This window comes from Balaenoptera ricei, chromosome 7 (assembly GCF_028023285.1).
Source record: "Balaenoptera ricei isolate mBalRic1 chromosome 7, mBalRic1.hap2, whole genome shotgun sequence".
NCBI classification, from domain to species: Eukaryota; Metazoa; Chordata; class Mammalia; order Artiodactyla; family Balaenopteridae; genus Balaenoptera; species Balaenoptera ricei.
In genome coordinates this window covers 62,953,954-62,976,281 of record NC_082645.1, presented here as the reverse complement: position 1 = coordinate 62,976,281, position 22,328 = coordinate 62,953,954, and the positions used below count along the sequence as shown (strand labels likewise).

At 38.2% G+C, this 22,328-nt stretch overlaps 1 protein-coding gene and 1 long non-coding RNA gene across 6 annotated transcripts in view; one reads left to right on the top strand and one right to left on the bottom strand.

Annotated features, from left to right (window-relative positions):
• The window catches only part of LOC132369028 (uncharacterized), a 130,221-nt gene that overhangs the window by 5,702 nt on the left and 102,191 nt on the right, over window positions 1-22,328 (bottom strand). Inside the window, exon 3 of one of the 2 annotated variants that reach the window (XR_009504219.1) lies at window positions 4,673-4,737. The exons of the other annotated variant lie outside the window; for it this stretch is intronic. This is a non-coding gene — a long non-coding RNA (uncharacterized LOC132369028). Of the gene's footprint in view, window positions 1-4,672; window positions 4,738-22,328 lie in introns of those variants that run through there. 2 annotated transcript variants of the gene reach the window in all.
• Window positions 1-22,328, top strand: part of CHN1 (chimerin 1) — a 202,800-nt gene that overhangs the window by 155,923 nt on the left and 24,549 nt on the right. The window lies entirely within an intron of this gene.

Here is a 22,328-nt window from a genome sequence, read left to right as displayed (position 1 = left end):
TCTTTTGCCTCCCTAGGTAGATTTATTCCTTGATATTCTTTTTGATGTGATGGTAAATGGGATTGTTTATTTCTCTTTTTGATCTTTCGTTGATAGTGTATAGAAGTGCAACAGATTTCTGTGTATTTATTTTGTATCCTGCAACTTTAGTGAATTCATTGATGAGCCTAAGTAGCTTTCTGGTAGCATCTTTAGGATTTTCTATGTACAGTATCGTGTCATCTGCAAACAGTGACAGTTTTACTTCTTTTCCAATTTGGATTCCCTTTCTTTTTCTTCTCTGATTGCTGTGGCTAGGACTTCCAAAACTATGTTGAATAAAAGTGGTGAGAGTGGACATCCTTGTTTTGTTCCTGATCTTAGAGGAAATGCTTTCAGTTTTTCACCATTGAGAATGATGTTAGCTGTAGGTTTGTCATATATGGCCTTTATTATGTTGAGGTATGTTCCCTCTCGGCCCATTTTCTGGAGAGTTTTTATCACAGATGTGTGTTGAATTTTGTCAAAAGCTATTTCTGCATCTATTGAGGTGATCATATGGTTTTTATTCTGCGATTTGTTGATGTGGTGTATCACACTGATTGATTTGCAGATATTGAAAATCCTTGCATCCCTGGGATAAATCCCACTTGATCATGGTGTATGATCCTTCTAATGTGTTGTTGGATTCAGTTTGCTAGTATTTTGTTGAGGATTTTTATGTCTATCTTCATCAGTTAGTGGCCTGTAATTTTCTTTTTTTGTGGTATCTTTGTCTGGTTTTGGTATCAGGGTGATGGTGGCCTCATATCATAGAATGAGTTTGTGAGTATTCCTTCCTCTGCAATTTTTTGGGAAGAGTTTGAGAAGGATAGGTGTTAACTGTTCTCTAAATGTTTGATAGAATTCACCTGTGAAGCTTTCTGGTCCTGAACTTTTGTTTGTTGGGAGTTTTTTAATCACAGTTTCAATTTCAGTACTTGCAATTAGTTGTTCATATTTTCTATTTCTTCCTGGTTCAGTCTTGGGAGATTGTACCTTTCTAAGAATTTGTTCATTTCTTCCAGGTTGTCCACTTTATTGGCATATAGTTGCTCGTATTAGTCTCTTATGATCCTCTGTATTTCTGTGGTGTCCGTTGTAACTCCTCCTTTTGCATTTCTAGTTTTATTGATTTGATCCCTCTCCCTTTTTTTCTTGATGAGTGTGGCTAAAGGTTTATCAATTTTATCTTTTCAAAGAACCAAAGGAGTTTCATTGATCTTTTCTGTTGTTTTGTTCATTTCTATTTCATTTATTTATGATTTCCTTTCTTCTACTAACTTTAGGTTTTGTTTGTTCTTCTTTCTCTGGTTGCTTTAGGTGTAAGGTTAGATTGTTTATTTGAGATTTTTCTTGTTTCCTGGGGTGAGATTGTATTGCTATAAACTTCCCTCTTAGAACTGCTTTTGCTGCGTCCCATAGGTTTTGTATTGTCGTGCTTTCGTTTTCATTTGTCTCTAGGTATTTTTTGATTTCCTCTTTGATTTCTTCAGTGATCCATTGGTTGTTTAGTAGCACATTGTTTAGCCTGCACATGTTTGTGTTTTTTACAATTTTTTTCTTGTAGTTGATTTCTAATCTCATAGTGTTGTGATCGGAAAAGATGCTTGATATGATTTCAGTTTTCTTAAATTTACCAAGGCTCGCTTTGTGGCCCAGTATGTAATCAGTCCTGGAGAATGTTCCATGTGCACTTGAGAAGAATCTGTATTCTGCTGCTTTTGGATAGAATGCGTTATAAATATCAGTTAAGTCCATCTGGTCTAATGTGTCATTTAAGGCCTGTGTTTCCTTATTGATTTTCTGTCTGGATGATCTGTCCATTGATGAAAGTGGGGTGTTGAAGTCCCCCACTATTATTGTGTTACTGTTGATTTCTCCTTTTATGGTTGTTAGTATTTACCTTATATATTGAGGTGCTCCTATGTTGGTGCATATATATTTACAATTGTTATATCTTCTTGTATTGGTCCCTTGATCATTATGTAGTGTCCTTCCCTGTCTCTTGTAACATTCTTTATTTTAAAGTCGATTTTGTCTGATATGAGAATTGCTACTCCAGCTTTCTTTTGATTTCCATTTGCATGGAATAGCTTTTTCCATCCCCTTACTTTCAGTCTGTATGTGTCCCTAGATCTGAAATGGTTCTCTTATAGACAGCATATATATGGGTCTTGTTGCTGTATCCATTCAGCCAATCTATGTCTTTTGGTTGGAGCATTTAATACATTTACGTTTAAGGTAATTATTGATATGTGTGTTCCTCGTGCCATTTTCTTAATTGCTTTGGATTTGTTTTTTTCTTCCCTTCCTCTTTTGTTCTCTTCTCTTGTGATTTGATGACTAACTTTAGTGTTATGTTTGTATTCCTTTTTCTTTTTTGTGTATCTATTGTAGATTTTTGGTTTGCGGTTACCGTGAGGTTTTGATACAGCAGTCTGTATAAAAACAAGATTATTTTAAGTTGTTGGTCTTTTAATTTCAAATGCATTTCCAATATACTGCATTTGTGCTCTCCTCTTCTCTCTGTTGGTTGTTTTGATGTCATATCTGTGTACAGATGATTTTCTGCCTTTACTGTATGTTTGCCTTTACCGGTGAGCTTTTCCATTTTAATTTTTTGTTTCTAGTTGTGGCCTTTTCTTTTCTGCCTAGAGAAGTAAGTTCCTTTAGCGTTTCTTGCAAAGCTGGTCTGTTCGTGCTGAATTCTGTTAGCTTTGGCTTGTCTGTAAAGATTTCTCTGTTGAATCTGAATGAGAGCCTTGCTTGCTAGATTATTTTTGGTTGTAGATTCTTCCCTTTCATCACTTTAAATATATTGTGCCATTCCCTTCTGGCCTGCAGAGTTTCTACTGACAAATCAGCTGATAACATTATGGGAGTTCCCTTGTACATGATTTGTGGTTTTTCCCTTGTTGCTTTTAATATTTTTTCGTTGTCTTTAATTTTTGTCAGTTTGATTACTATGTGTATCGGTGTGTTCCTCCTTGGGTTTATTCTGCCTGGGACTCTCTGCGCTTTCTGGACTTGGGTGACTGTTTCCTTTCCCATGATAGGGAAGTTTTCAGCTATTATCTCTTCAACATTTGTCTCAGGTAATCTCTCTCTCTCTTCTCCTTCTGGGACCCCTATAATGCAAATGTTGGTGCATTTAATGTTGTCCCAGAGGTCTCTTAGACTGTCCTCATTTATTTTCATTCTTTTTTCTTTTCTGTTCAGTGGCAGTGATTTCTACCATTCTGTCTTCCAGCTCACTTATCTGTTCTTCTCCCTGTTATGCTGCTATTGATTTCTTCTAGTGTATTTTTCATTTCAGTTACTGTATTGTTCATCTCTGTTCTTTAGTTCTTCTGGGTCTTTGTTAAACTTTTCTTATATCTTCTCGATCTCTGCCTCCATTCTTTTTCTGAGACTTTGGATCGTATTTACTATCATTACTCTGAATTCTTTTTCAGGTAGATTGCCTATCTCCACTTCATTTAGTTGTTGTTCTGGGGTTTTATCTTGTTCCTTCATCTGGGACATATTCCCTTACCATCTCATTTTGTCTAACTTTCTGTGATTGTGGTTTCTGTTCCGCAGGCTGCAGTGTTATAGTTCTTCTAGCTCTGCTGTCTGCCCCTGGGTGGATGAGGCTAAGAGGCTTGTGTAGGCTTCCTGGTGGGAGGGACTGGTACCTGCCCACTAGTGGGTGGAGCTGGGTCTTGCCCCTTTGGTGAGCAGGGCTGGGTCAGGGGGTGTGTTTATCAGGCAGCTGTTTACTCAGGAAGACTTTAAGCAGCCTGTCTGCTTATGGGTGGGGCTGTGTTCCTGCCCTGTTTGTTGGTTGTTTGGCCTGAGGCATCCCAACACTGGAGCTTACAGGCTGTTGGGTGGGGGCCAGGTCTTGGTGAGAAAATGGCAGCCTCCAAGAAGGCTCATGCCAATGAGTACTCCCCAGAACTGCCACCACCAGTGTCCTTGTCCCTGCAGTGAACCACAGCCAGCACCCTGCCTCCGCAGGAGACCCTCCAATACTAGCAGGTAAGTCTGGCCCAGTCTCTTATGAGGTTACTGGTTTTTCTCCTGGGTCCTGGTGTGCACGAGACCCTGTGTATACCCTCCAAGAGCGGAGTTTCTGTTTACCCCAGTCCTGTGGGATCACACACTGCTGGCCTTCAATGCCAGATTCTCTGGGGTCTCCTCCTCCCATTGCCAGCCACCCCAGGCTGGGGAGCCTGATACAGGCCTCAGAACTTTCACTCCTGTGGGAGAACTTCTGTGGTATAATTATTTCCCAGTTTGTGGTTCACCCACCCGGCATGTATGAGATTTGTTTTTTATCACAGTTGTGCCCCTCCTACCTTCTCCTTGTGGCTTCTTCTTTGTCTTTGAATGTAGGGTATCTTTTTTGATAGGTTCCAGCATTTTTTGGTTGGTGGTTATTCAGCAGTTAGTTGTGATTTTGGTGTTTCTGTAAGAAGGGGTGAGCTCACGTCCTTCTACTCTGCCATCATGTCTCCTCTTTTTTTTTTCTTTTCCTTCATGCTGAGTCTAGTGTCACTTGCTCATCAGGGGTGGCATGCAGAGGCTTTGCATGCTTCACTTCAGACCACAGTTCCTCGGGCAAAAAGGCTGCTGAAGAATTATAGATACTTTAAAATATGAATTTAGTTCTTCTCTAAGGTAGTCTTGAAGTGGTGACTGGTTGAATTTAGAGTTTCAGACACTTGCGTTCTACACAGAAATGAAAGATGTGACATATTAATAGATTTAATGTTGCCAAGATAATAGGTAAGCAGTGAACCCTGAAATATTAATTGGTAATGTAATTAAATTAACTCTATAACGTGAACCTTATAATATTTAAAAAATTACTGATTCAGGACTTGGGATATAGTGATAATAGTTAACCTGTCAATCCTGGCCACCAGACCAGATGTCCTGCTGTTTGATAAACTGAAGGTTAGAAATGGCAAGCACTCCTGTGGAAAGTGGTCCTTCCTTTCCTTCGAAGGACACAGACAAATCTGAGCCCTATGGTCTTCATTTGATTCACATTTGAGAAAAAAATACAAGATGAAACAACAAAAATAGATTTAGTATAAAATGTGGAGTTAAACTACATGATCTATAAGTTCTCCAACAGCTCTTAAATTCTCTGATTAAATTATATTGAGAAGTATTAGATTTGTTAATGTAATTATTCTCTTTTCCATTGTTAAAAAAACATTCTTTCACATATAGTTTAACTAGTTATATTAACAGTCAGTGAAATGTCATATTCCAGGACTGTTATCTACCACGTCCTTTGTATTATTTCCACCAACCATCATAACACCACCTCCCACCATCTTTTCTCCCTTTGTTCTTCCTTCCCTTGTCCCCATTTCTAGTAAAATGACTTGTAGATGCTCAAGAAGCATCCATTGGATCACTAAATAAATGAGCACACGGTGTGAGATGGGGGACCTTTGTTGTGGTGGTGGAAGTAGTTGTTATTTTGAAACTACTTTCATGCAGCAGGAAATTTTGACACAAAAATAGATTTCTCTAATGACCTTAAAACCTATATTGTTACAAAATTTTTTAAATCAAATTCACGTGAGTTTTTAAAATGAAATAAAACCCAAAATATCATGTTATATTTGACTGGAGAATCTGTGTTCACATTTTAAGTTCTCAGAAATTTGAATATTGTTTTGAATTAATAGTAATTTAAAAGAAGTTAAATGCAACATGACAAAATGGAAATGGTAAACCTGGAATGTCTCATAATTAACCTTCAGCAATAATGTCACTCACCATTGCTTCTCCCGTGGATGTGAACATGGAGTGTCCAACAAACATTTTAAAAGAATACATAATGTTTTTTTCCAAGTAGGAGATTACACTGAATTATATTATAAATTTCTGTATTATACATGGATATGAATATGTATACACACACAAAGTTCCTGATTCTTAATGTGGGTCCATTGCAAGGGAAGATAAAAATAAAGATCAGGGCATCCCTGGTGGCGCAGTGGCTGAGAATCTGCCTGCCAATGCAGGGGACACGGGTTTGAGCCCTGGTCTGGGAAGATCCCACATGCCGTGGAGCAACTAGGCCCGTGAGCCACAATTACTGAGCCTGCGTGTCTGGAGCCTGTGCTCCGCAACAAGAGAGGCCGCAATAATAAGAGGCCCGTGCACCGCGATGAAGAGTGGCCCCCACTTGCCGCAACTAGAAAAAGCCCTCGCACAGAAACAAAGACCCAACACAGCCATAAATAAATAAATAAATAAATAAAAATTTTAAAAAAGAGAGACTGCAAGAATTCCATTTAAAAATAAATAAATAAAGATCAGAGCATAGTGGGCAGTTCTCTCTGTCTAGGGCAGTCAAACTTGTAGAGGGTGACGGAGAGAAACTAAGAGATTAGACAAGATCATCTGTAAAGTCCCTGTAGGCACTGTGTTTCTGTTGCTATCCAGTATAGTACTTACCAGATGATATGGAAGCCAAAAAAAAAAAAAACAAAAATGAACACACACTGCTCCACTTTTTACTTCTTCCGCTGCTGGTGGTGAGTAGGACCACAGCGACTCATCATGCACTTCCATCCAGGCCTGTACACTGCACCCGAGCACTGTGGCCCTCTCGACCTCAGTCCTGTCTATCCTTCTTGTATTTTGTAATGCTGGCTGGGGAACTGGTTATGACACCTTGAGTGTAGATCTAGATCATTAAGGTCATTGGAAGGGTAACTGCCTAACATTAATACTCCAAAAGGAAACATTTCATAAGGTTTTTGTTGGTTTGCACATAGTTGCTTATACTTCTTCATAGCCACTTTATGGAGCTAGAGAACTTTAAATATTGTACTTAACTCAAGAGAAACTCATCATTTCATGGATTAGAAGAATTAATATTGCTAAAATGTCCATACTATCCAAAGTGATCTACATATTCAATGCAATGCCTATCAAAATCCCAATGACATTCTTTACAGAAATAGAAAACGACATCCTAAAATTCATGTGGAACCACAAAATATCCTAAATAACCAAAGCAATCTTGAGCAAGAACAACAAAATTGAAGGCACCACACTTGATGAATTCAAAATATATTACAAAGCTCCAATAATCAAAACAGTATGGTACTGGCATAAAAACAGACCTGTAGACCAATGGAATGAACTAGAAACCCCAGAAATAAATCCATACATCTGCGGTCAACTGAACTTCAACAAGGGTTCCAAGAACACTAAATGGGGAAAGGATAGTCTGTTCAATAAATGATGTTAGGAAAGCTGAATATCCACATGCAGAAGAATGAAATTGGCCCTATCTCACAGCATTTATAAAAACCAACTCAAAACAGATTAAAGACTTAAATATAAGCCCTGAAACCAAAAAACTAGTAAATGAAAGTAGAGGGGAAGAAAACGTTCTTGACTGTGGTCTGGGCAATGATTATTTAGATATGGCACCAAAGCATAGGCAGCAAAAGAAAAATAGACAAGTGAGATTACATCAAGCTAAAAACTTCTGCACAGTAAAGGAAACAGCAGAGTGAAAAGGCAACCTATGGAATAAGAGAAAATATTTGCAAATCATATATCTGATAAGGGGTTAATATCCAAAATATATAGGGAAGTCATATAACTCAATAGCAAAAAAACCAAAAACAAACAAAAAACTCGATTTAAAAATAAGCAAAGGACCTGAATAGACCTTTCTCAAAAGAAGATATACAAATGGCCAACAGCTGTATGAAGAGGTGTTCAGCATCACTGATCATCAGGGGAATGCAAATCAAACCACAGTGAGATATCATCTCACACCTGTTAGAATGGCTGTTGTCAAAAAGACAAAAGAACTGGTGTAAGCGAGGATGTGGAGAAAAGGGAACTCTTGTACACTGTTGATGGGAATGTAAATTGGTACAGCAATTATGGAAAACATTATGGAGGTTCCTCAAAAAATTAAAACTTTATTATGATACAGCAATGGGTTGCCTTTTCACTCTGTTGATTATTTTCTTTTCTGTGCAGAAGATTTATCATTAGATGTAGTCTCACTTGCCTATTTTTGCTTTTGTTGCTTTCAAATTTGGAGAGAGATTTGGAAGTTTTTCTTACTTGGAGACTGTTAGTGGAACTTATTAGGTGTCCTGTTTCTTTTATGGAATTGAGAAACAAAAAATATTAGAGAGTAATTTAACATTTGGGGAGAGATTTGCAAGTTTGTTTTCACTAGGAGACTGTTAGTGGAACATACTAGGTGTACCATGTCTTTTATGAAATTAAAAACCAAACAATTTAAAAATAAAACAAAACCTGAGGCCAGCCTTTAAGATGTTAGCGTTGCCACTTTTAAACGCCTTAAGGAGGAGCCTGGCACTCTCTCTCTCACCAGCACCTATCCTAGTTCTTATTTTCAACCAGTATCCTAATTTGAGACCCTCTGGTAGACAACTGCATCTAATATGGTATTGATGATTTCCATCATGTATGTATATCCTGCTGATTTAATGTTTTAGAAAATTTGGTTTCTCCAAAATTTATCCCAAAGTAGAGAATCGGCCTGGCATGTGACTCCTGACACAATAACAAGCTAAGGATGTAAATAAATCCTTAGGAAGAACACACAATTTTAAAAAGTCACCTCCTCCAGAATTCTGTTCTCTTAATATTTTAGTTTTTGTCCACACAGTAATCTAACCTTCAAGGATTTGGGACATGTTAGTACTTTAAAGGCAACTTTTTATAGTCATTTGTATCATATATCCATCCCACCCCACCCCCCAGATTTAACTGAGGATTAAGTCTTAATTCTATTCTGCTTATTTTGTAAGTTAATAGGAGAGATACATGTATAATATTTCATTTCTGTTTTCCAAAACCTTGTTCAACAAATTATACTTTTATACTTCATCTTCTTTGTGACACACTATATCAACGTTCCTCGGAGGACAAAGAGTCTTACTTAATAGTGAAGCCTATTGTGGCTTTAATAAAATATTCCTCAAGCACATGCTTTGACTATGTACATGTCATAACATCTTACTTCCCTATATCTCAGTACAATTATTATCATTATTAGTCAGCATTCATTATTCGTATGTAATAGTATCTGACACAAAAATATCATTGCCCAAAGGGCAGAGAAAAAAAGAGAGACATGCATAAACACCAAAGGAAGTGGAATATAAATCTAGGAAAGAATTTTTTAAGTGAAGAGAACACATGCAGATACTGATTTTTCTTTCTTAGGTATTTTACCACAGCACTGCTGGTATCTGAAAACCACTACAGATTATTTTCCTGATAAATACCATACCTATAGCTTTTTTTCAGGTTTACTAACTTCTCATATTAAATTATCTTACTATTCTTCTGGCTGCAAAATAGGAAAGCTAAAAAGAAAAGGGGAAATAGCCCAGTGACGTTACACTTCTGAAGAACATTGTCAGCTGCTTATTTTCTACATGTTTATATTTTGGGGGGAGCAAAAGTAGAACTGGGTGTGTTTTTTAAAGCGTTATCCAGACAAAAATTAAAAAGAAAAGAATATATTCATTTTTAGGTCATGGGGGCCAGAGGCTTCTTGACGTGGTAGATGATATCCTCAAGACTGTTGTAGTAGAGATGACGTTTTTGGCTATGTGAATGGATTTGCCCAGATCAGGCCTAAAATGTCAGGCTCGTTCTTTCTTTTTTGTAGAACTCCCTTTTCTTGGAGTTCTAGCCCTTACATGTCCCACACCCTGATGGCTGCTTGTGGCTCTGCCTTACAGGCTTGCACAGTGCATTCATAAAGAGAAGGTCCATCTCTTGGAGGTATGTGATTTTGCTTTGATGGTTTGCTATTACAGCTCATTAATCCACAATTGTATGACATTGCTTCAGTGTGTCTTTTTAAAAAATCCACTTGGAACCCATGACTGATATTTACCATTTGATGGAACAGATGGGAGACTTTCCATTGCAAGTGTCAGAAAGCCCAGCCCATGCTCATGGAGGCAAAATGGGAAATTATTAACTCACATAGTAGGAAAAGTTCAGTGTTAGTTGAAGGTATCCCTTAGCCCAGGGGCTTAAAATGCTACCAGAATCCTGTCTTCCAGCTCTGTCTTCATTTTTTAGGCTCCCTCTGGTGACAAGATGGCTGGCAAAGGCTCCAGCTGTGTATATTCTCAGATTCTAGTCAGCTCCAAAAAAGAGACTATTTGAGCAAAAGGTCTAGGCCTGGTAGGCATTCACATAGTTATCTTGTATGCCCATCTGTGAACCATTAGCTCTGGTTTAGGAGAATGGAATGTGCTTATTGGCTTAGATCTAGGTCACATACCCTCCCCTGGAGCTTGGAATAGGATCAGCTCCATACAGTTCACATGGATTGAGGACCATTATACAAAGACAAGACATCTATTCTGCATGGCTAAAAAATAAGAAATGCCCACTACAACGTTAAATGACAAATGAAATCACCAGTTACAAGACCCTACTATACAGCCTACTGAATACAACAATGTTAATGTAACACTTTGCTGAGAGAAGCATGCTTGTAGAGCATGAGGGTAAAAGAATCCTGAAGCAGTTCAGCCTATATAAAGGGCATTGAGAATTGCTGATTAGGTTAACGTCAAGTTCAAGCTCAAATGAAAGATCAGTTTTAGAAACAAGAATATAATCTGGACTCCCACTTTCAGCCATGAAAGCCATGGAAGAAATAGATATACCTTCCCATCTTACACAACTAGCAAACCATAAAAAGTATATAAAACAACAGTCAGACATTGAACAACAGGTGTTACAGTTCTGTGATACCTAAAGAAGGAACACAAACAAGATGAGTCTTAAGATTGCTCTCACTGCCTGGAGGCAGTTTCTAGGCCACAGCACCTGGAGCCGGAATCCAAAGAGGACCTGCTGGTCTAACCAAGTTGAAGACACAGAGACTGGAGTTTGGCAAGACAAAGCAGCTAAAATTTCTGGGGCAGGGTACCTGGGGGACAGAGCTGTACACAGAAAGAGCTCTGGAGATCTGCATAGGAGTCTTCAGGAGTCTTCGGTACTTATCTACACCTGCATGAGAAAAAACTATCAGAAAACCACCAGAAAGCAATAGGCTGAATAATTACTGAAATTGTCCCTGGGCTGCATATAGTTTTGCCCACCAGTCGGAATAGAAAGACATCATAAAACATAAGGCATTGTTTAAAAGTCCTCAAAATGGTATCATCTTAGTAACATGACTGAATTAGCAGTAGACTAAAGGCTGCAGTGAGGAAAGAAATGGAAACTATTTAAAACAATCCAAATGGTATCTCTAGAGATGAAAAATATACCTGAAATTTAAAATACATTGGATGGTATTAATGGCATATTAGGTACCACAGAAGACAAGATTAGTGAACCAGAAGACATAGCAATAAAAAATAACCAAAATGGAAGACAGAAAGAATCAAAAGTTCGGTGCGGGGTGGGGGGGCACAGCATCAGTGACCAGTGGGACAATGCCAATCAATCTAACTTCAGTGTACTTGGAGTTAGAAGTACATTTTTTTAAAAGAAGAAAATTACACTACTGTTTTTTTTATTAGCATCTTTAAGATTATTTCAATGTAGGAAAAATATGTCAGCAGAAGAAACATGGATTATTTTCCTTTGTCACTGGTACTCTTACATATTTTACAAAGTTCTTTAAAAAGCAGCAGGGGAAGTGGGAAGAATACTTGTTACATACAGATGAATAAAGAATGACGCAAAATTCTCATCAGCAACTATGCAAGACAATGGAATAACATTTTCAAAGTATGCAACAACAACAAAAACTATAACCTAGAATTCTATATCCAGCAAAACTATCTTTCAAAAATGAAGACAAAATAAAATATTTGTTTTTTAAACAAAGAAAAATTGAGTGAATCCATCACCAAGAGACCTATGCTATAAGAATATTAAAGGAAGTTCTTCAGACAGAAGGAAAATAATACCAGATGGAAATTTAGATCTGTACAAAACAATAAAGAATGCCAGAAATGGTAAACATATAGGTAAGTGTAAAATATGTTTCTTTTCCTTCATTTTAGTGTTTTTTAAAACATAAATTTACTGTTTAAAGCAAAAATAGTAATATGTAGTTTGTACAAGTAAAACAAATAACAATATCATAAAGTACAGGGTGGGAGGAGTGGAAATGTACTGTTGTAAGATACAGTATACATGAAGTGGTATAATATTGAGGGTAGAGTGTAATATTGTTAAAGATGTGTACTGTAAACCTTAGAACTCTAAAGAATAAAATAGTTATAAGCTAATAGAGGAGGCAAAATGGATTCATAAAAAGTATGTAATTTATCCAAAATTATGCAAGAAAAGAGAAAAAAGAACAAACGGAATATATAGAAAGAAAAAGCAAGATAACAGATTTAAACCCAGTTATACTGATAGTTACATTAAATGGAACTAGACTAAACACTCCATTAAAAGATAGAGGTTGTTGTCAGATTGGATTTAAAAACCGAGACCCAACTATATTCTATCCACAAGAAATCCACTTTAAAGACACAGAGAGGTAAAAAGAAAAAGATATACCATATAGACAATAATTCGAAGAATATTAGAATAGCTATATTTATACTAAACATAATAGTTTTCAGAATAAATATTATTGGCAGTAAAAACATTAAAATTCATTAAGAGGGGACTTCCCTGGTGGCACAGTGGTTAAGAATCCACCTGCCAGGGTTTCCCTGGTGGCACAGTGGTTGAGAGCCTGCCAGTGCAGGGGACACGGGTTCAACCCCTGGTCTGGGAAGATCCCACATGCCACGGAGCGACTGGGCCCATGAGCCACAATTACTGAGCCTGCATGTCTGGAGCCTGTGCTCCACAACAAGAGAGGCCGCGATAGTGAGAGGCCCGTGCACCGCAATGAAGAGTGGCCCCCGCTTGCCGCAACTAGAGAAAGCCCTTGCACAGAAATGAAGACCCAACACAGCCATAAATAAATAAATTAATTAAAAAAAAGAAGAAGAAAAAAAGAATCCGCCTGCCAATGCAAGGGACATGGGTTCAATACCTGGTCTGGGAAGATCCCACATGCCCCAGAGCAACTAAGCCCGTGTGCCACAACTACTGAAGCCCGTGCACCTAAAACCCGTGCTCCTCAACAAGAGAAGCCACCACAACGAGACGCCCTCACGCTGCAACAAAGAGTAGCCCCCGCTTGCCGCAGCTAGAGAAAGCCAGCGTGCAGCAACGAAGACCCAACGCAGCCAAAAATAATTAATTAATTAATAAAAAATAAAATTCATTCAGAGGACATAATTTAAATTTTATAGGCACCTAAAAACAGAGATTCAAAATATGTAAAGCAACAACTGAATTGAAAAGTGAAATGGACAAATCCACAATTAGAGATGGAGATCTCTACACTTCTCTCTCAGAGACAGGACAAATAGACAAATAGAACAAATGGAAAATTAGTAAGGACTTACAAGACTTGAACAACAGTATCAACCAATTTGACCTAGCTGATATTTGTATTCTACTTGGCAACAGCAGAATACACATACTATTCAAGTGAACATGAAAGATTCACCAAGATAGACAATATTCTGGGCCATAAAACAAGTGTCAATAAATGTAAAAGGATTGAAATCATACAAAGTATATCCTCTTACCACGACAGAATTAAATTCAAAATCAATAACAGATATCTGAAAATGTTCCCACATATTTGGAAATTAAACAACTTACTGTTAAATAACTCATGAATTAAAGAAGTAATCACAGGGACATTGGAAAATATTTTGAACTGAATAAAAAGAAAAATACAACACATCAAAATTTGTGGAATGTGGCTGAAGTAGTGCTTAAAGTGAAATTTGTACCATTAAGTGCTTATTTGGGGAAAGAAAAAAAAGGTCAAATCAATTAGCTTCCACCTTAGGAAACTAGAAAAAGACCCAATTAAACCAATAGAAAAACAATAGAGAAAATCTGGATTTCTTTTACTAGAGCTTTAAAAAGGGTTTGAACTACATAGTTTAATAATTTTTTTGCACATTTTAGTCAAACCTTTTCCCAGGTGTATTAGAGGAATACTTTATTCATAATATAATATGTTTTAACAGCAAACTTCTTTAGATGACATATTTACAACCAAACCAAAGAGAAATTGAAATCTGGTTTTGTGGAAATGTTAATATTAGTACAGACTTTGAGGCTTTGTGGAATTATGGATCATAAGATAACGTGGATTAGTCTGAGGCTTTTTTTGTCTCTCAGTGTTCAGTTTACATAATGCAATGTGGTATAGAGATTATCTGTCACTCAGCTGTGTATTATACAGTGGATTTTATTGCACAACCAAGTTGATTCATTGATTTTATTTTCCTGTTATATCAATACCTTCATAATACAACTTTAGGAGATCGGTATTTTGAAGTATTGATTCACTGTGTCGATATTTTTTACTACTGGTATTTGAATGCAAACATTATTCCAAGTAATGAAACTAAACTGTCAAAGTAGAAGTGTTTTAGGTATGGCATGTGACATGTTTAAACTTTAACCGTTATTCAGTTTAGAGGTAAAGCTCTCATTAGAGCTCCTATGAAAAGAAATTAAAAAGAAATTTGCTTCTGAAACCTGGAAAATGGCTAAACATTAAATTATAGGGTTTTTAATACTTTAAGCACCCATATTTTGAAATGGAAAGTGTTTTTTAATTACTGGGTGATATTTATTGTTATTTATTATACAAACTGTACCTTGTAATGTGATAAATAAATAAAATAAATGCCTTGATTACTTTGGTGTTTCCACTGCCTGATTCCAGGATTTCAAGTCGATGGCTTTGTGCAAGGGGCCACTCTTGCAGCTTAGAACAGAACCTTGACACCAGAAACTACGTTCGTGTTCCAGTGTTAATGTGGTTGTGTATGATTCTCAGCAAGTTCATTTGCACCACATCAGCTCAGCTGTAACTTTATTTATTTACTTTTGGCCACACCACACAGCACGGGATCCCGACCAGGGATCGAACCTGTGCCCCCTGCAGTGGAAGCACAGAGTCTTAACCACTGGACCTCCAGGGGAAGTCCCTCAGCTGTAATTTTAGACATTTCTCCTTCATTGGGCTAGTGTTGATAGGGAAATGTAGATCATGAAGGAAGCCATAAAGAAATTTAAACTTTGTTAGTAAGGCCCTGTATAGGATTATGGTGAATGGACTGTGTGAGTAGAATTGATTATAATTCATTATTTTTTCTGTGCATGTTTAAAGTATTGTTTTATATACCAATTAATAAAAACCATTTTTATGTTTTTCATGTGGAAGCAGAGCTAAATTATTAATATTGTCCTAGTAATTGCCCTACTAGTAAAGTACGACTAGTGTTGTCATAGCCTAACCATGTTATATCAGCTTTTTCCTGTAGTTATTTCTCATATTTAAGGGGATACCACTTATTTGCGGTATGACCATCTTATGTCCAGCAGGCTTTTATAGTTATCTCCCTCAATTTTGAACAGTTTTCTCACTCTTGAAACATTAGGTCACTGAGTTTTCTGTCATTTGTCATGCTTTTCACAGTAATACTTCTGACGGTGTTAACTACTTGTGAGGTGAAGTGTGTGCCTCACAGAGTCCCTGCACAATCATGTGTAGCAGCCAGTTGTAGAAGCCGTTATTAGCACCTGCGCCCCTTCGCCAGCTGTCCAGTGCCCCCCTGCACACAGAACCTCCTAGAAACTGTCTGCCGCCGGCCAGAGGGTGTGCCCCTCCTCCTATACCAGGCACTCACCAGCCCCAAGTACTGCTCGAAGCCATGTTTCAGCAAGTGCTCCGGGCATTCCTTCTGCCTTTCCTGGTGTGGGCACCACCTTTCATGTCCATTCCATCAGGACAAGAGGGGGAGGCATAGTCAGCGTGATTATCAGTGCTGCTGGCTTAACCGTACCCAAACCTTACTGTTTGTTATAGATTTTTCCTGAAGAATGTTAAGACCACTAATAGTTTAAATAACAAGGCAAGAAGGTATTGCTTTGATACTAAAGATACTCCTATTTTTAAGTTCCCCCTCCCTACCTTTTTTTCCTATAGGGAACCTCTATACAATTTTATGTATTTGTTGTTAATGATCATAGCCAATGTTCTACATTCTCTTCTCATTACTTAGTATAAATCAACATATACTTTAACTGAAGAGGTCAAATTAGGACCCAAATTCTAAATTCCAAATCTTTTGGATCAAAATCAAGCCATCTTGGTGAGACTAAAATCGGTTACTTAAAAGAGTACATTCTTTTTATGGCTGAGTAGAAATGAAATGGAGGTATTTGTAATGAGGTGGATGGAGTTAGAGTCTGTCATACAGAGTGAAGTAAGTCAGAAAGAGAAAAACAAATACAGTATGCTAACACATATATACGGAATCTAAGGAAAAAAAAAAAAAAAAAGGCCATGAAGAACCTAGTGGCAAGACGGGAATAAAGACACAGACCTACCAGAGAATGGACTTGAGGATATGGGGAGGGGGTGGGGTGAGATGTGACAGGGTAAGAGAGTGTCATGGACATATATACACCACCAAATGTAAAATAGATAGCTAGTAGGAAGCAGCCGCATAGCACAGGGAGATCAGCTTGGTGCTTTGTGACCACCTAGAGGGGTGGGATGGGGAGGGTGGGAGGGAGGGAGATGCAAGAGGGAAGAGAAATGGGAACATATTGAATATGTATAACTGATTCACTTTGTTATAAAGCAGAAGCTAACACACCATTGTAAGGCAATTATACTTCAATAAAGATGTTTAAAAAAAAAAAAAAAAGTACATTCTGGTTGCCCTAAAGATAAAAATGGAAAAGAAAAAAAAAGAGAGAAAGAAAGCCTTTCCTCCCCAGCTGCCTGCCTACCTATGTTCCTTTCGTTTCGATTTTGATCATCTGTTCTCTCCCTTCATTGCCCAGTACCGCGCTGGAGAAACTGACTCATCAGGGCCTCCCAAATGAAGAGCGGCAGCTGAAATGTCATTCCCACCTTCTCAAGCACAATTTCATTTCCCCCAACGTTCTTATTGCCTCCAACATAGTTTACATTTGCAGCAGGCTTTGCAGGCATGCTCCTTGGCTGTTTGCATTCATGCTTATTTCTAGAGGTAGTGTTATGGCTTGGAAGGGATAATGAAGATGTGCTGAATTTTTCTTTCTCTTCTAATAGCATGGAATTCTTTTCCATTGTTTCTGTTACTGACATTCAAACTGGAGATGTGAACGTCAGAAACATGAGAAGCAGACGTGCTGGTTTTCTTATAGAAGCCAGGGTTTGGGTCAGTATAACAGTAGGCCCAGTGAGAATGGCTTCAGTTTTTACCTAGGCCAGTACACAGGAGACACAGGACCCTTGGCCTGTGCCACGTGGGCCTCTCAGTAGCCCACCCATCTCCCTCGCTGTCTGTCCTTTTCAGCCTGCTTCTGACCAGTGCCCTCCCTGTGACAGACTCTTTTGGGTCCATTAGTTAATCCAGTCTTTCATCTCCAGTTTTAAGGTGATTGATGTGACAGGAGGTAGTCACAGGTGAGAGCAATCTCAGATGCCATGGTAATAAAGTTGTCCTTTTTCCAGTTGCAAAAGAGAAGACGTCTTTAAAACAAGTTGCTATGCCCTTTGTTCATGAAGGTATAATTCAAGCCGTGTACTCTTTCACTTTCATTTGTCAAGATGTACCAAAAGCTTTGGAGGTGGCCTAGAAAAAAAATACTTGTGGCCAACTTACGAGGTTACTTTTCTCAGGACCATCTCTGACCTCACTAATACTGTTATATGATGATGCTGATTGTTACCAAAACATCCCCCAAAGGAATCCCTTTTTTATAAAATGATCAAGTGATTTGTTTAAATAACTCTAAAGAAGAAACAGTCCTGTTTATAAAGGAATTGGTTATTTTCCCACCTTATAAAGCCAGTGTATGTCATTATGGTCATACAGTAAACAGCAGAAACAGTGGTGGCTTCTGCTTATAAGAAACAATAACTAGAGACTAAAGAATGTCACAGAATAAAAAACAAGTTGCTAACACCTCCTTTCTCACAAGACCACTGTCCCTCAGCCTCAGCTACAAGAAACCAGAAATCTGGTGGGTTTCATTTGGTTTGGTTTCTTAACACCTTCAAGAGGAAGATAGATGACACATTTTCTTGATTTATATCCAGTGCTAGCAAAGTTATCAGATTTCCTGGTCCGTAACTGAGAACTGATGGATGGAAAAGGGAGAATGGTTAGGAGGAAAGAAAAAGAGCCAACAACTTTGGAGAATAAGAAGAGACAGGAAAACTAAAACACAAACTTATGAAAACAAAAATCTGGGGCAATTTAGAATTGAAATCCCCTAAAAATGGAAAATGTCACCTAATGAGTGTTCATTGTGTTCTGTTATGAAGACGTCAGTAATCTTGATTCCCTGAGTGTTGACCTGTGCAGATGTCTAAGGGCGTCTGCTACACTACAGGGAATCACAGGCACAAGTCACTCTGTCTTATAAACCAGGGCTTGGCCCGAGCTCCTGCACTCCTTGTGAACCACTCAGGCCTCCTTTCTGCCAGATCCCATCCTAGCTCTTTCTTAGCATTCTCCTAAGCAGAAAGAACCCCCAAGATGCAACTTTTGACCTTTTAATTATTGCATTTTGAATGCCTGTTACATTCTGATTTGATCATTCTGAGACGGGTAATCAAAATACAACCATATCTAGGAAGCAGAATTATCTGCAGGTGTCAGTGCCCTAGAGCCTCATCTGCGGGAACAGCGCCCTGTTTCCGTCATGCCTAGGTAGAGGAGAACAACTGCAGAGCTATTCTAAGTTGTACAATTTGTGCAACTGACTTGTTAAAGATATCTTTTTCTGAATTGGTAAAATATGTGATATAAACATCACCGATAATGTAAAACTGCATATAAAAGAAAACATTTAGATAAAGCTCAAATATAACACAATCACCCTTTTTAAAAGAAAGTATTTGTCACTTTTTCTTTAATGCACTTGACACTGTATAGTATGATTGTAATGACATCCAGGAAAGAAGCCTGCTTTCAAGTCCAACAGCCCTTCTCTGAATTTCTGGCCAGTTCCAGTTCTTATTCCCCACTTTTTCTAAACTCTTCATTGGTTCCATGACTGAACTTACTTCCTAACACACAGAAACTAGACCATCGGGTATGAACTCCCTTAGCCTTCTGCCTCCAGGCCCCCACCACTCCTGCACTGCACAGCCATCCTCTCCCCCTTACCCTTGGCCCTGCCAACACAGGGAAGGGAAGAGTTGAGTTTTCTCTTATTCAAAACTAATCCCTCTGCCCTGGCTCCCATCTCCACTGGATGCCCTCAGGAACCTTACTCCATGGGTTACCTCCTGTTTCTCAGGAATCTTCAATCAGCCATTTCCATCTCTTCCACTGTTTCCCTCCCACCTCACTTCCAAACCTGTTCTTCTACTTCTCTTCCCCCTGTTAATGCCATCTTCCCCCTAAGAGTTAGCCCTCGTTCTTCCTCTCTCCTTTGCCTCCGATTCAGTTAGTCACCAAGCGCTGTTGATTCTGCCCCATGTTCTCCATCAGCACTGCCCGAGTTCAGATCCGTGTCATCTGTTACCTGGACTACTGCTGTAGCACCCTACCTAGTCTCTTCCTCCAGCCTTGTCCCCTCGACTGTGTCACTTTCCTTAAAAATCTTCAGTGGCCCTGCATTGCTGACTGAACAAAGTATACATTTGTAGGCGTGGAAGAGGCCCCGTCTGCCTCTCAGCTCTTGCCACGCCAGTCATTAGGGTCACCTAATGCACCCCGCTCCAACACGCCGACCCCCATTCAGGCCCGATCTGCTCACCTGGCTGACCCTGCTCATCCCGGAAGCCTCAGCTCACACGTAATACCCGAGCAGTGCCCACTCCAGCTACCCTCACACTTTGCAGACACTTTCAGAAGAGGCTTTTCACATTATATTTAACAGGAGAAACCTATGGTGAATTCCTTGAGCCAATATTTGGTTTAATCTTTGTATATGCCATCACCTAATAAACGTTTACGAATGAATAAAAATAATTAATGAGTGACGTCTATTTGTTTTGATGACCTCTAGGGGAATAAAAAAGACAAAAAGACTACAATACTCCATTTTTACAAATACAATCCAGCGTCATGAAAGTCACAAAACAAACAAAATTTAAGAAATAACAAATTTTAGATACAAAAATTCAAAAGGGAATCCAGTTAAATCCTGTTATACAAATACAAGTTTAGTAAGCTTCCAGTGCTTCAAGGCCTACTTCTAGAACCATTTCCTGGAGAGCTACATAACCTGCCTTACAAACAGTTTAAAGAAACGAAAGTAAAAACACCACCACCACTAAAACCAGCCCCAAGTGGCAAGCTGCCTTTATAAAAACCTGTCCAAGAAGGAAATGTATAAAGAACAATTTCCTGAAGATTACTTTCTGAGATATACGCGTGATTCTCTGATTAGAGAACATTGGGCCGCTTGGACAGTGAAACCCTTCCTTCAGCATATGTAATATGAAGAAATGCCCCAAGGTTTTCAAAACGCCACATTCATTCTGCTTTGTGAAGGTGAGGAAGGGAATTGGTTCTATCACAATATCTCAGTACCCAGTTGTGTTTGCCAAGAGCCCTTCTCTGTTTCAGTGGTTTACATACCAGTAGAACTTCAACACCCTTTATCATGAGTAACTGGCAGGTACAAAACCGGGACTTCCTCCACACTTCTAATCCAATTTATTAACCTTACCATGTTAAGTAAAACTGGATTATCCTGAGACTTCCCCTAAAAATAACTTCACAATTCTCTAGCTATTTCATGATTATATAACTTTTAAAACATGAGTCAGTGCTATCTATTTCACTCATTCGCCTCAGATTAAAAGCAAGATTACATACTTTATCCAGTTTTATTCACTCAGAGGAACACAGAAGAAAATAAAGACATCACAGACTATCTGAAAGTTGATCTTGAGCTTGGCTTCAGGAACTCCAGGAAATGCTTTCAATTTACAGGCTCTGAACATCATTAACAATCCAGAAGCAACTGTATCTGCATTCCTGACCCTTTTCCATAAAAGACATAGAAGGGATTATGGCCGCCTTTTCAAAATCAGCACATTTTGTACTTGAGCTTACTTGGCAGTGATCAGAGTCACAAGCACATACCTGCTTGGAATGAACCCTGGGTTATCCACTGCTACCTTATATGGATATTTTGGCCAGTAGTAGTATTTCAAATTCTGATATACCATATTTCATTGATTCTACCATATGCTTTTTTTTTTTTCATTTTAACATCTCTGAAATTGGGATTAAGCTTATAATCAGTGGCATGTCATAAATTAATTGTCATGGTTTTTCTAAATGGAATATATGTATCTTACATTCAGGGTAAGTCTTATGTTCAGTAGGCTCTTAAGTTTGAAGTAAGTTTATTTATATATATATATATATATATATATATATATATATATTTAAAATCACTTACTAATATACAAATAAGACCTAATTAAACTTAAAAGCTTTTGCACAGCAAAGGAAACCATAAACAAAAGACAACCTACAGAATGGGAGAAAATATTTGCCAACTATGTGACCAACAAAATAGACAAACAGCTCGTATAGCTCAATATCAAACAAACTATCCAATCAAAAAATGGGCAGAAGACCTAAATAGACATTTCTCCAAAGAAGACATACAGATAGCCAAAAGGCATATGAAAAGATGCTCAACATTGCTAATTATTAGAGAAATGCAAATCAAAACTACAGTGAGGTATCACCTCACACCGGTCAGAATGGCCATCTTTAAAAAGTCCACAAACAATAAATGCTGGAGAGGGTGTGGAGAAAAGGGAACCCTCCTATACTGTTGGTGGGAATGTAAATTGGTGCAGCCACTATAGAGAACAGTATGGTAGTTCCCTAAAAATCTAAACATAGAGCTAACATATGATCCAGCAATCCCACTCCTTGGCATATATTGGAAGAAAACCATAATTTGGAAAGATACAAGAACCCCAAAGTTCATTGCAGCACTATTTACAATAGCCAAAACATGGAAGCAACCTAAATGTCCATCGGCAGATGAATGGATAAAGAAGACATACACATACACACACACACACACACACACACACACACACACAATGGAATACTACTAAGCCATAAAGAAGAATGAAATAATGCCACTTGCAGTAACATGGATGAACCTAGAGATTATCGTACTGAGTGAAGTAAGCCAGAAAGAGAAACACAAATACCATATGATAT